Below are 9,916 nucleotides of genomic sequence, written 5' to 3'. Positions count from 1 at the left end.
AACCATGCTCAAGGTGGGTTACAATATGAAAGTACAAAACTACAACATAGCAAAAGTAGTCACAAACAATAAAGCATTAAAAAATACACAACCAAACTTGAAAAATCCATATGAATCACAATAAGATCTATAATAAAGATACAAAAAAAAAAAAAAAAAAACCAACGGCAACAGAACACCCCAGCCCAAGAGTTCAGCAGCCTCATGTTTTCTAGTTGGAGTCAGTCAGCCAGTCAAGGACCCAGCCTCCCAAGCCAGGTGGGAAATGGCTTGCAAGGCAGGGAGCAGGTCTTCCAGGACTCACAGCCAAGTAGGGATGGGAAAGTCCACTGCCTGAAACCCCAGAAAGTCCCTACTAATCAATTTAGACCATACTGAACTAGAAGGAACAGTGATCTGACTCAGTATAAGGCAGCTTCCTGTGTTCTTATGTAAGATGGGCCACCGGGAACATAGTGTTCCAGAATCTGTACTAGGTGCCTTTCAAACACCCATTTGGGCTCAAGAGCAGATATGCCTAAGAGATATGGTTAGGTCCTCTCCAGCTATACGTCTCCTCATACTTTCCAACGTTGAGCAAGAAAACACTCTTTAACATTACCATTCATGTGTCCATTTCTGTCAATGTGATGGGGTAATCAAGGGAAGGGGAGAATGAAATTTCAAAGATTGCATTGGGCCAACCATATCAAACTTCACCCTGGCACCACCACCTTCTCATATTGAAGCACCCAACCAGCCATCCCTGCGTCACAGGGGGTTCTGCTAGTCACCCTGTGGGAGGCTGAATAGGAATTTTATGGGTGTCCTAAACCTGTTTTGGGGGCACCTGCATTAAACTGACTTCTGAGTAGTGGGGGCTACAAATTGGCTGGTGTTTGCTTGGCATTCAATGTGCATAGGAATTTGAGGAACGCCAATGGTAAACTGATTTATTAGGGTGTGAAAGACACTTCTCCAACCACCTTCCATTGCTTACTAGCATGGCAGGTACTTGGGTTGGTCCTCTCGGGGCCTGGCCTGTACACTTTGCAGAACGACGGGCAGTAGAAGTCAAGTGCACAATCTGGAGACCGATAGCCCCTGCTTCTCTATTTGGGGAGGAGTTGTGACCTCACATCAACCAACAGGGTAATGGAGTTCAGAAGTTGTGGTTTTTCCATAGTGAAATGGGGGGGCGGTGTTCTCTCTTGGCTGAGCAGTTTCCACTTATCTGCGCTTCCCATGTTCAATGATTTGCTGCACATCTTAGTGTTTCATTATATAACCATGTGTTCCATCTGTTGTGTCTTCTTTTGGGTTTGTGGGCACTGGACTCATAGAATTGCAAGGGGTCTTGTAGGCCAGGTAGCCCAGCTTCTAGTTCAGTATGGAAAATCCAGAGTGAAAGCAACCTCAGCAGATGGCTATCCAATCTCTCCTTGAAGACCTCTAGGTGGAATCCAATGCAGCACCAGACCTCTCCACCTGATGTGGGACCATCTCAGCCTGGCAATTATACTCCCCGACGTCCAGGCCTTTGGCCAGCTGCTGTCACTGAAGGGTCCTGCCAATGTTGGTCCAGCTGATGGTGGCACATCTCCCAGTGTATATTTTCCAGATCTTAAGCACCGGAGCTTATGCTGTCTCTCTCCTACAAAGTGAGGTGGCAGTACCTCCACCAACGAGCAGGTGTTCCTCCTGCTGTGGTTGCTGCTGCTCTGTAGCTGTTCTGAACATCTAACTTAGTAAAGACAACACCAACACCAACACTGACTGGTTGATTTCTGATGTCAAGAATAGAATACAGTGGTACCTCGGGTTACATGCGCTTCAGGTTACATACGCTTCAGGTTACATACGCTTCAGGTTACATACGCTTCAGGTTACAGACTCCGCTAACCCAGAAATATTACCTCAGGTTAAGAACTTTGCTTCAGGATGAGAACAGAAATCGTGCAGCGGCGGTGCAGCAGCAGCAGGAGGCCCCATTAGCTAAAGTGGTGCTTCAGGTTAAGAACAGTTTCAGGTTAAGAACAGACCTCCAGAACGAATTAAGTTCTTAATCCAAGGTACCACTGTAGTCCTTTGGATACCTGAATGTTAAGTCCCTTAGAAATGACAAATAGGTATGAACAATATTTTCTACAGCACATTCTGTACAGAGATGGAAGAGCCTGCTGGATCAGGCCAATGACCCGTCTAGTCCAGCATCCTGTTCTCACACTGGCCAGCGAGATGCCTATGGGAAGCCTCAAAGCAGGACCTGAGAACAACAGCACTCTCACCACTTGCATTTTCAATGTTTCAGACAGGAGCATTTTGCTGCCATCCCTGGAGGTGTCAGGAACTGAACTTGGGGCCCTGTGCTTGCAAAACACATGTGCCCTCTTATTGAGCCGTTACCCTTCCCCTAAGGACAGTGCATCCATTTGCTGATGTAGGTCCAGCGAGTGCCGCACACAGTGACTAATTGCCACATGTGACCGAAAGAATTGGACGGAGGGATAGGCAGGTATCTGGCCGGGCTGCAGAATTTCCTTCTGCCTCGTTTTGTACAAACACAAAGAGTTCTGTGCCTTTAAATTGTTCCACCTGATCTTCAAGGACAAGAGAGCAACAGCTGTGGCCACACCAGCTCCCTAAACCTCCTGTTTTGCAAAGCTCTCAAACCAGTAGGTCTGCTGCACTGGGAGCCCTCTTGGCCACAGGTGAGGAACATAGCCATCTTCAATACACAGTAGGCCAATCAAGCTGGCCCTGCGTGAGGTAAGGTGGAGAGCCTCCCTGTGTGCCCTGATCTCCCTCTGAAATTTCAGCAGATCAATGTCACTGTGGCTTTTAATTACCCCTCGGATTCATCATTATTTCATGGGCTTTAATATGCCCTGCAGGACAACAGCATCACAGAATACAGATAAACAACCGCCGAGCACCATTCCCCCTTGGGGGCGATACAAACGCCATTGGAAAGGAACAATATAAGGCTCGTTTTGTTTAACAAGACTGACCTCAGCCTTTCCGTGTTACCTTTTTGTATCAACAACACAGCCTTAATTTATCCTTAGGTGTATTCAGGCTGGCTGCTTTGCTCTGGACACCGCACTCTTCCCCCACACAGGGAAACCTGTTGCTAATATTGCTGGCAGATTGTAGCAGCCGGCAATTTTCTTTCATGTATTCACTAAGGGTTAGCAGAGGTGAGAGGCACAGCTTATCCTGGACGCTACCATAACTCTTCACATGGGCAAATGCACTGTTCCTCTTCTAAAGAAGCAATCCCCACCCCACCCCATCATACCAGAATTATAGTTTTGCTTTGTTTTTAGTTGTGTTTCTGTTTTGTACAAAAGGGATTAATGGACTATGTGGTAAAGGTAAGGTAAAGGTAAAGGTAAGGTAAGGGTAAAGGACCCCTGGATGGTCAAAGGTGACTTTGGGGTTGCAGCACTCATCTCGCTTTTCAGGCCGAGAGAGCCGGCTTTTGTCCACAGACAGCTTTACAGATCATGTGACCAGCATGACTAAACCACTTCTGTTGCAATGGGACACCGTGATGAGTGCCAGAGCACCCAGAAATGCTGTTTACCTTCCCGCTGGAGCGGTACCTATTTATCTACTTGCACTGGTGTGCTTTTAAACTGCTAGGTTGGCAGGAGCTGGGACAGAGCAATGGGAACTCACTCTGTTGTGCGGATTCAAACCACCAGCCTTCTGATCGGCAAGCCCAAGAGGTTGTTTAGACCACAGCACCACCTTCATCCCTTGACTATGTGGTACTACATCTGCAGTCCCAAATGGTTTAGTCCTGGAACACCTTTACCACTTGCTTTTTGCCAAATGTACAGACCTGGACTCATGAGTTACTGAAAGATTACCGAAACACTTTTTCTTGGGTGGGTGGCTGGTGCCTTTGGCGGCTGGCAGGGCAGAAGGCAGAAAGGCCAACAGTAGGTGGAGCCAGAGCCAGTGACAGCCAGAGCCAATTCATTGCAGTTTTGTCCCCATCCTCCTCTCTGCTGCCTTCTACAATGACAATGCTGAGGTGAAGGAAGAGGAAGCTGACAGACAGAGTTACCCAGTTGACTGCTTGTAGGTAAAAAAAGAGCTGGACCATAAAGAAGGCTGATCACTGAATAATTGATGCTTTTGAATTATGGTGCTGGAGAAGACTCTTGAGAGTCCCATGGACTGCAAGAAGATCAAACCTCTCCATTCTGAAGGAAATCAGCCCTGAGTGCTCACTGGAAGGACAGATCCTGAAGCTGAGGCTCCAATACTTTGGCCACCTCATGAGAGAGAAGACTCCCTGGAAAAGACCCTGATGTTGGGAAAGATGGAGGGCACAAGGAGAAGGGGATGACAGAGGACGAGATGGTTGGATAGTATTCTCGAAGCTACCAGCATGAGTTTGACCAAACTGCGGGAGGCAGTGGAAGACAGGAGTGCCTGGTGTGCTCTGGTCCACGGGGTCACGAAGAGTCGGACACGACTAAACGACTAAACAACCACAACAAGTAAAAAAGGCAGGCTGGTGGGGAGTAGCTTTGGTCAAGCTGAACTTGGTGAGGCACTGGGGCATCCCTCTTGTTGCCCTAATGGACCAGCCTCTGCTGAATCGCATGCACTTCATTCATTGTATTGCATCCATTGCACTGCATGCTCTCCTTTTATTTTTGTCAGCCACCAACCTAACAGAAATTGTGCAGCTGCAGTTATATTCCTCACCTGGAGGAGCCAAGTGAGCTGAACTGGTGGCAAGCCAAGCAGAATCAGCACCATGTTCCCAAGGTGGCTGGGCGAAGGACAGCTGCAGTCCTGCGTGAAGGAGGACACAAAGCAAGAAAGAGAAAAGTAGGAAAGCCATGGAAAACCCTTAAAGAATTTCACGATTAAGCAGTATAAAAGTTTGGTATGAGTAAATGCAGTGCCAGATTTACGTATAAGCTAAACAAGCTATAGCTTAGGGCCCCACTCTCTTGGGGGTGCCCCAAAAAATTTAAAGGGGAAAAAAACCTGAATGTACATTTCCAAAATATAAGATTAAAAAACAAATAAAATAAAACCTACATACAGCAACAGTGTTTTGTGTTATGTAGGCTTCTATGATGTAAGTAATGGGCCCCCAATCATTTTAAGTTAGAGCTTAATAATTATTTCACTATTAATATACTTCTTCTTAATTGTATTTCAGTTCAACAATTACTTTGAAAAAATACATTTTTTGTTAATGGCTTGAGATACCTATTAGGTCCATAAATTACCACACAGCATATATTCAACACACAAAAAAGCAGTGACAATTTGTTGTTGACAACAGACACCTGGACATATAAAGGGCCCCATTACTTTCAGTAGCTTAGGGCCTCATCAAACCAAAATCCGGCCCTGAGTAAATGAATGAATGAATAACACCCATCCGCTCTCCAGGCACAGACTCAAAAGGGGAGAAGAGAGTGGGACCACAGACTCCACTGGCCCCACCCTAGTTATTCTGCATCCTGCTGTATGCCCGCCCCCCAGTGCACAACATCTCCCACTTACATAGATGTTCTAAAGGTAAAGGTAAAGGTACCCCTGCCCGTACGGGCCAGTCTTGACAGACTCTGGGGTTGTGCGCCCATCTCACTTAAGAGGCCAGGGGCCAGCGCTGTCCGGAGACACTTCCGGGTCACGTGGCCAGCGTGACATCGCTGCTCTGGCCAGAGCCAGAGCCAGAGCCGCACACGGAAACGCCGTTTACCTTCCCGCTGGTAAGCGGTCCCTATTTATCTACTTGCACCCGGAGGTGCTTTCGAACTGCTAGGTTGGCAGGCGCTGGGACCGAGCAGCGGGAGCGCACCCCGCCGCAGGGATTCGAACCGCCGACCTTTCGATCGGCAAGCCCTAGGCGCTGAGGCTTTAACCCACAGCGCCACCTGCATCCAACATAGATGTTCTAGCCAGTGCTAAAATGTTTTTTTTTTATTTGCAATAAAATAAAATAAAATGGAACCTTCGTTTCATTTTTAATGTGTATATTATAATAATAATAATAATAATTTATTATTTATACCCCGCCCATCTGGCTGAGTTTCCCCAGCCACTCTGGGCGGCTCCCAATCAGTGTTAAAAACAATACAGCATTACATATTAAAAACTTCCCTGAACAGGGCTGCCTTAAGATGTCTTCTGAATGTCAGGTAATTCTTTATCTCTTTGACATCTGATGGGAGGGCGTTCCACAGGTCGGGCGCCACTACCGAGAAGGCCCTCTGCCTGGTTCCCTGTAGCCTCACTTCTCGCAATGAGGGAACCGCCAGAAGGCCCTCGGCGCTGGATCTCAGTGTCCGGGCTGAACGATGGGGGTGGAGATGCTCCTTCAGGTATACAGGACCGAGGCTGTTTAGGGCTTTAAAGGTCAGCACCAACACTTTGAATCGTGCTCGGAAACGTACTGGGAGCCAGTGCAGATCTCTCAGAACCGGTATTATGTGGTCCCGGCGGCCACTCCCAGTCACCAGTCTAGCTGACGCATTCTGGATTAATTGCAGTTTCCGGGTCACCTTCAAAGGTAGCCCCACGTAGAGCGCGTTGCAGTAGTCCAAGCGTGAGATAACCAGAGCATGCACCACTCTGGCGAGACAGTCCGCGGGAAGGTAGGGTCTTAGCCTGCGTACCAGGTGGAGCTGGTAGACAGCTGCCCTGGACACAGAGTTAACCTGCGCCTCCATGGACAGCTGTGAGTCCAAAATGACTCCCAGGCTGCGCACCTGGTCCTTCAGGGCACAGTTACCCCATTCAGGACCAGGGAATCCTCCACACCTGCCCGCCTCCTGTCCCCCAAAAACAGTACTTCTGTCTTGTCAGGATTCAACCTCAATCTGTTAGCCGCCATCCAACCTCCAACCGCCTCCAGGCACTCACACAGGACCTTCACCGCCTTCACTGGTTCTGATTTAAAGGAGAGGTAGAGCTGGGTGTCATCTGCATACTGATGAACACCCAGTCCAAACCCCCTGATGATCTCTCCCAGCGGCTTCATATAGATGTTAAAAAGCATGGGGGAGAGGACGGAACCCTGAGGTACCCCACAAGTGAGGGCCCACGGGTCTGAACACTCATCCCCCACCACCACTTTCTGAACACGGCCCAGGAGGAAGGAGCGGAACCACTGTATAACAGTGCCCCCAGCTCCCAGCCCCTCTAGACGGTCCAGAAGGATGTTATGGTCGATGGTGTCAAAGGCCGCTGAGAGATCCAGCAGAACTAGGAAACAGCTCTCACCTTTGTCCCTAGCCCGCCGGAGATCATCAACCAGCGCGACCAAGGCAGTTTCAGTCCCATGGTGAGGCCTGAATCCCGATTGGAAGGGATCCAAATGGTCCGTTTCCTCCAGGCGTGCTTGGAGTTGTTCAGCAACCACCCGCTCAATCACCTTGCCCAAGAATGGAAGATTTGAGACTGGGCGATAGTTGGCCAAATTGGCCGGGTCTAAAGATGTTTTTTTTAAGAAGCGGTTTAATGACCGCCTCTTTCAGCGGGTCTGGGAAGGCTCCCTCACAGAGGGAAGCATTCACCACCCCGCAAAGCCCATCGCCCAGCCCTTCCCGGCTCGCTTTTATCAGCCAGGATGGGCAAGGATCAAGAAGACAGGTGGTCGGTTTCACTCGTCCAAGCAGCCTGTCCACATCCTCGGAGGTAACAGATTGGAATTGATCCCATATAACAGGACCAGACAGAACTCTAGCACTCTCCCGCCCTGGCCCTGCTCCCACTGTGGAGTCTACTTCCTTCTGAATCTGAGCGATTTTATCTGCAAAAAACTTTGCAAAAGCATTGCAGGAGATCTTGGGGTCCCTACCAGGCCCCGGTGGTACAGGTGGTTCCGATAAACTGCGAACCACCTGAAAAAGTCTCCTGCTGCTGTTTTCTGCAGATGCAATGGAGGCGGCGAAGAAGGCCCTCTTCGCCGTCGCCATTGCCACTTGGTAGGCTCGACGTTGAGCTCTAACCCGTGTCCGGTCTGATTCAGAATGAGTTTTCCGCCACCGGCGCTCTAGCCGTCTCAACGATTGTTTCATCACCCTCAGCTCCGGGGAGAACCACGGGGCTGTCCAGGCTCCATGCAATCGGAGAGGGCGCTTCGGAGCCAGACAGTCAATAGCCCTGGTTAACTCCACATTCCAGCGTGCCACCAGGGAATCAGCTGTAAGGCCATCAACTTGGGATAAAGCATCCCCTACCACTCTCTGGAAGCCAATTGGATCCATTAAGTGGCGGGGGCGGACCATCCGAATCGGTCCCACCTCCCTGCGGAGGGGAAGGGTTGCGGAGAAGTCCAGTTGCACCAGGTAGTGATCTGACCATGGCACTTCTTTTGTTTCGCTTTTAGTTAATGTCAGATCACCAACATCCGTAGAGGTAAACACCAAGTCTAAGGCATGTCCGTGGCTATGAGTTGGGCCAGACTTATTCAGGGACAGCCCCATGGAGGCCATGCTTTCCACGAAGTCCCGAGCTGCCCCTTGTAAGGTCGTGTCGGCATGGATGTTAAAATCCCCCAGGACAACCAAGCTAGGTGTCTCCAGGAGTATATCCGCCACGACCTGAAGCAGCTCGGGCAGGGAATCCTTGGTGCAGCGGGGAGGTCGGTACACCAGTAGGAATCCTGTACTGCCCCTATTGCCCAACTTCCAGAACATGGACTCAGAAAACTGGGTCTTCCCAATAGGACGCCTGGTGCAGACTAATGACTTCCTAAAAATCGCTGCAACCCCCCCTCCCCGCCCACATGACCTGGGTTGCTGTGCGTAAGAGAAACCTGGTGGGCAAGCAGCGGCAAGGACAGGCCCATCTGCCTCATCCAACCAGGTCTCTGTCACACATGCCAGGTCAAATCCTCCATCCACAATCAGGTCGTGGATGGCAGTGGTTTTATTCATCATTGACCTGGCATTGCACAGCAACACTTTCAGGTCATGTGGGTTTCCCTTGCTGATTACTGTATCCTTCCGGTCAGGACCAGACCTGGAGGCAGGGATAGTCCTCAAACAACGACTAAACCTGCCTCCTCGGTAATGACATGGTCTGGTCTTAGCATAACTCCTCCTCCTGCCCGTGATCACTGAGATCGGGTGTCCCAATACATCTCCCCCTGTGGAACCTGCCCCACCCAATCTATTGGCTGAGGCCCACTCCCAGGCAGCCATGACCCTCCCCCTTAAAAGGCAAAATACAAACTATATAATAATTTAACAGAATAATAATAATAATAAAACAAAACAGAACAAAACAAAACAAAACAAAACAAAGCAAAACAGGAACAATAGTGCTGACTCAGTGCTTAACCCACCCCAAGCAAAAATAAAATAATGAAATAATATAATATTATAAAAAACAACAACCACCATTTAAAGTGCTGCAAATTAAAAGCGATTAAAACATTTAAAACCATTTTGTCCATTGCTGCCGGTAGCTACTCAGGCCTCTTATGCTGTGGCAGTGAGTGCAGGCCCCGCCCCCTAGGCCGGATGGAGTTGGCAGGAGAGGGAGCGGTCCTCCCAACACTCACGCAAGCAGCAGCAGCCGTGTCCCGGAGGCCTCTCTCAGGCCTCTTATGCTGTGGGTGCGAGTGCAGGCCCCGCCCCCTAGGCCGGATGGAGTTGGCAGGAGAGGGAGCGGTCCTCCCAACACTCACGCAAGCAGCAGCAGCCGTGTCCCGGAGGCCTCTCTCAGGCCTCTTATGCTGTGGGTGCGAGTGCAGGCCCCGCCCCCTAGGCCGGATGGAGTTGGCAGGAGAGGGAGCGGTCCTCCCAACACTCACGCAAGCAGCAGCAGCAGCAGCAGCAGCAGCAGTCGTGTCCCAGAGGCCTCTCTCAGGCCTCTTATGCTGTGGGTGCGAGTGCAGGCCCCGCCCCCTAGGCCGGATGGAGTTGGCAGGAGAGGGAGCGGTCCT

This window comes from Podarcis cretensis, assembly GCF_951804945.1.
Source record: "Podarcis cretensis genome assembly, chromosome: 1".
Taxonomy (NCBI): domain Eukaryota; kingdom Metazoa; phylum Chordata; class Lepidosauria; order Squamata; family Lacertidae; genus Podarcis; species Podarcis cretensis.
This window is presented reverse-complemented; position numbering follows the sequence as displayed.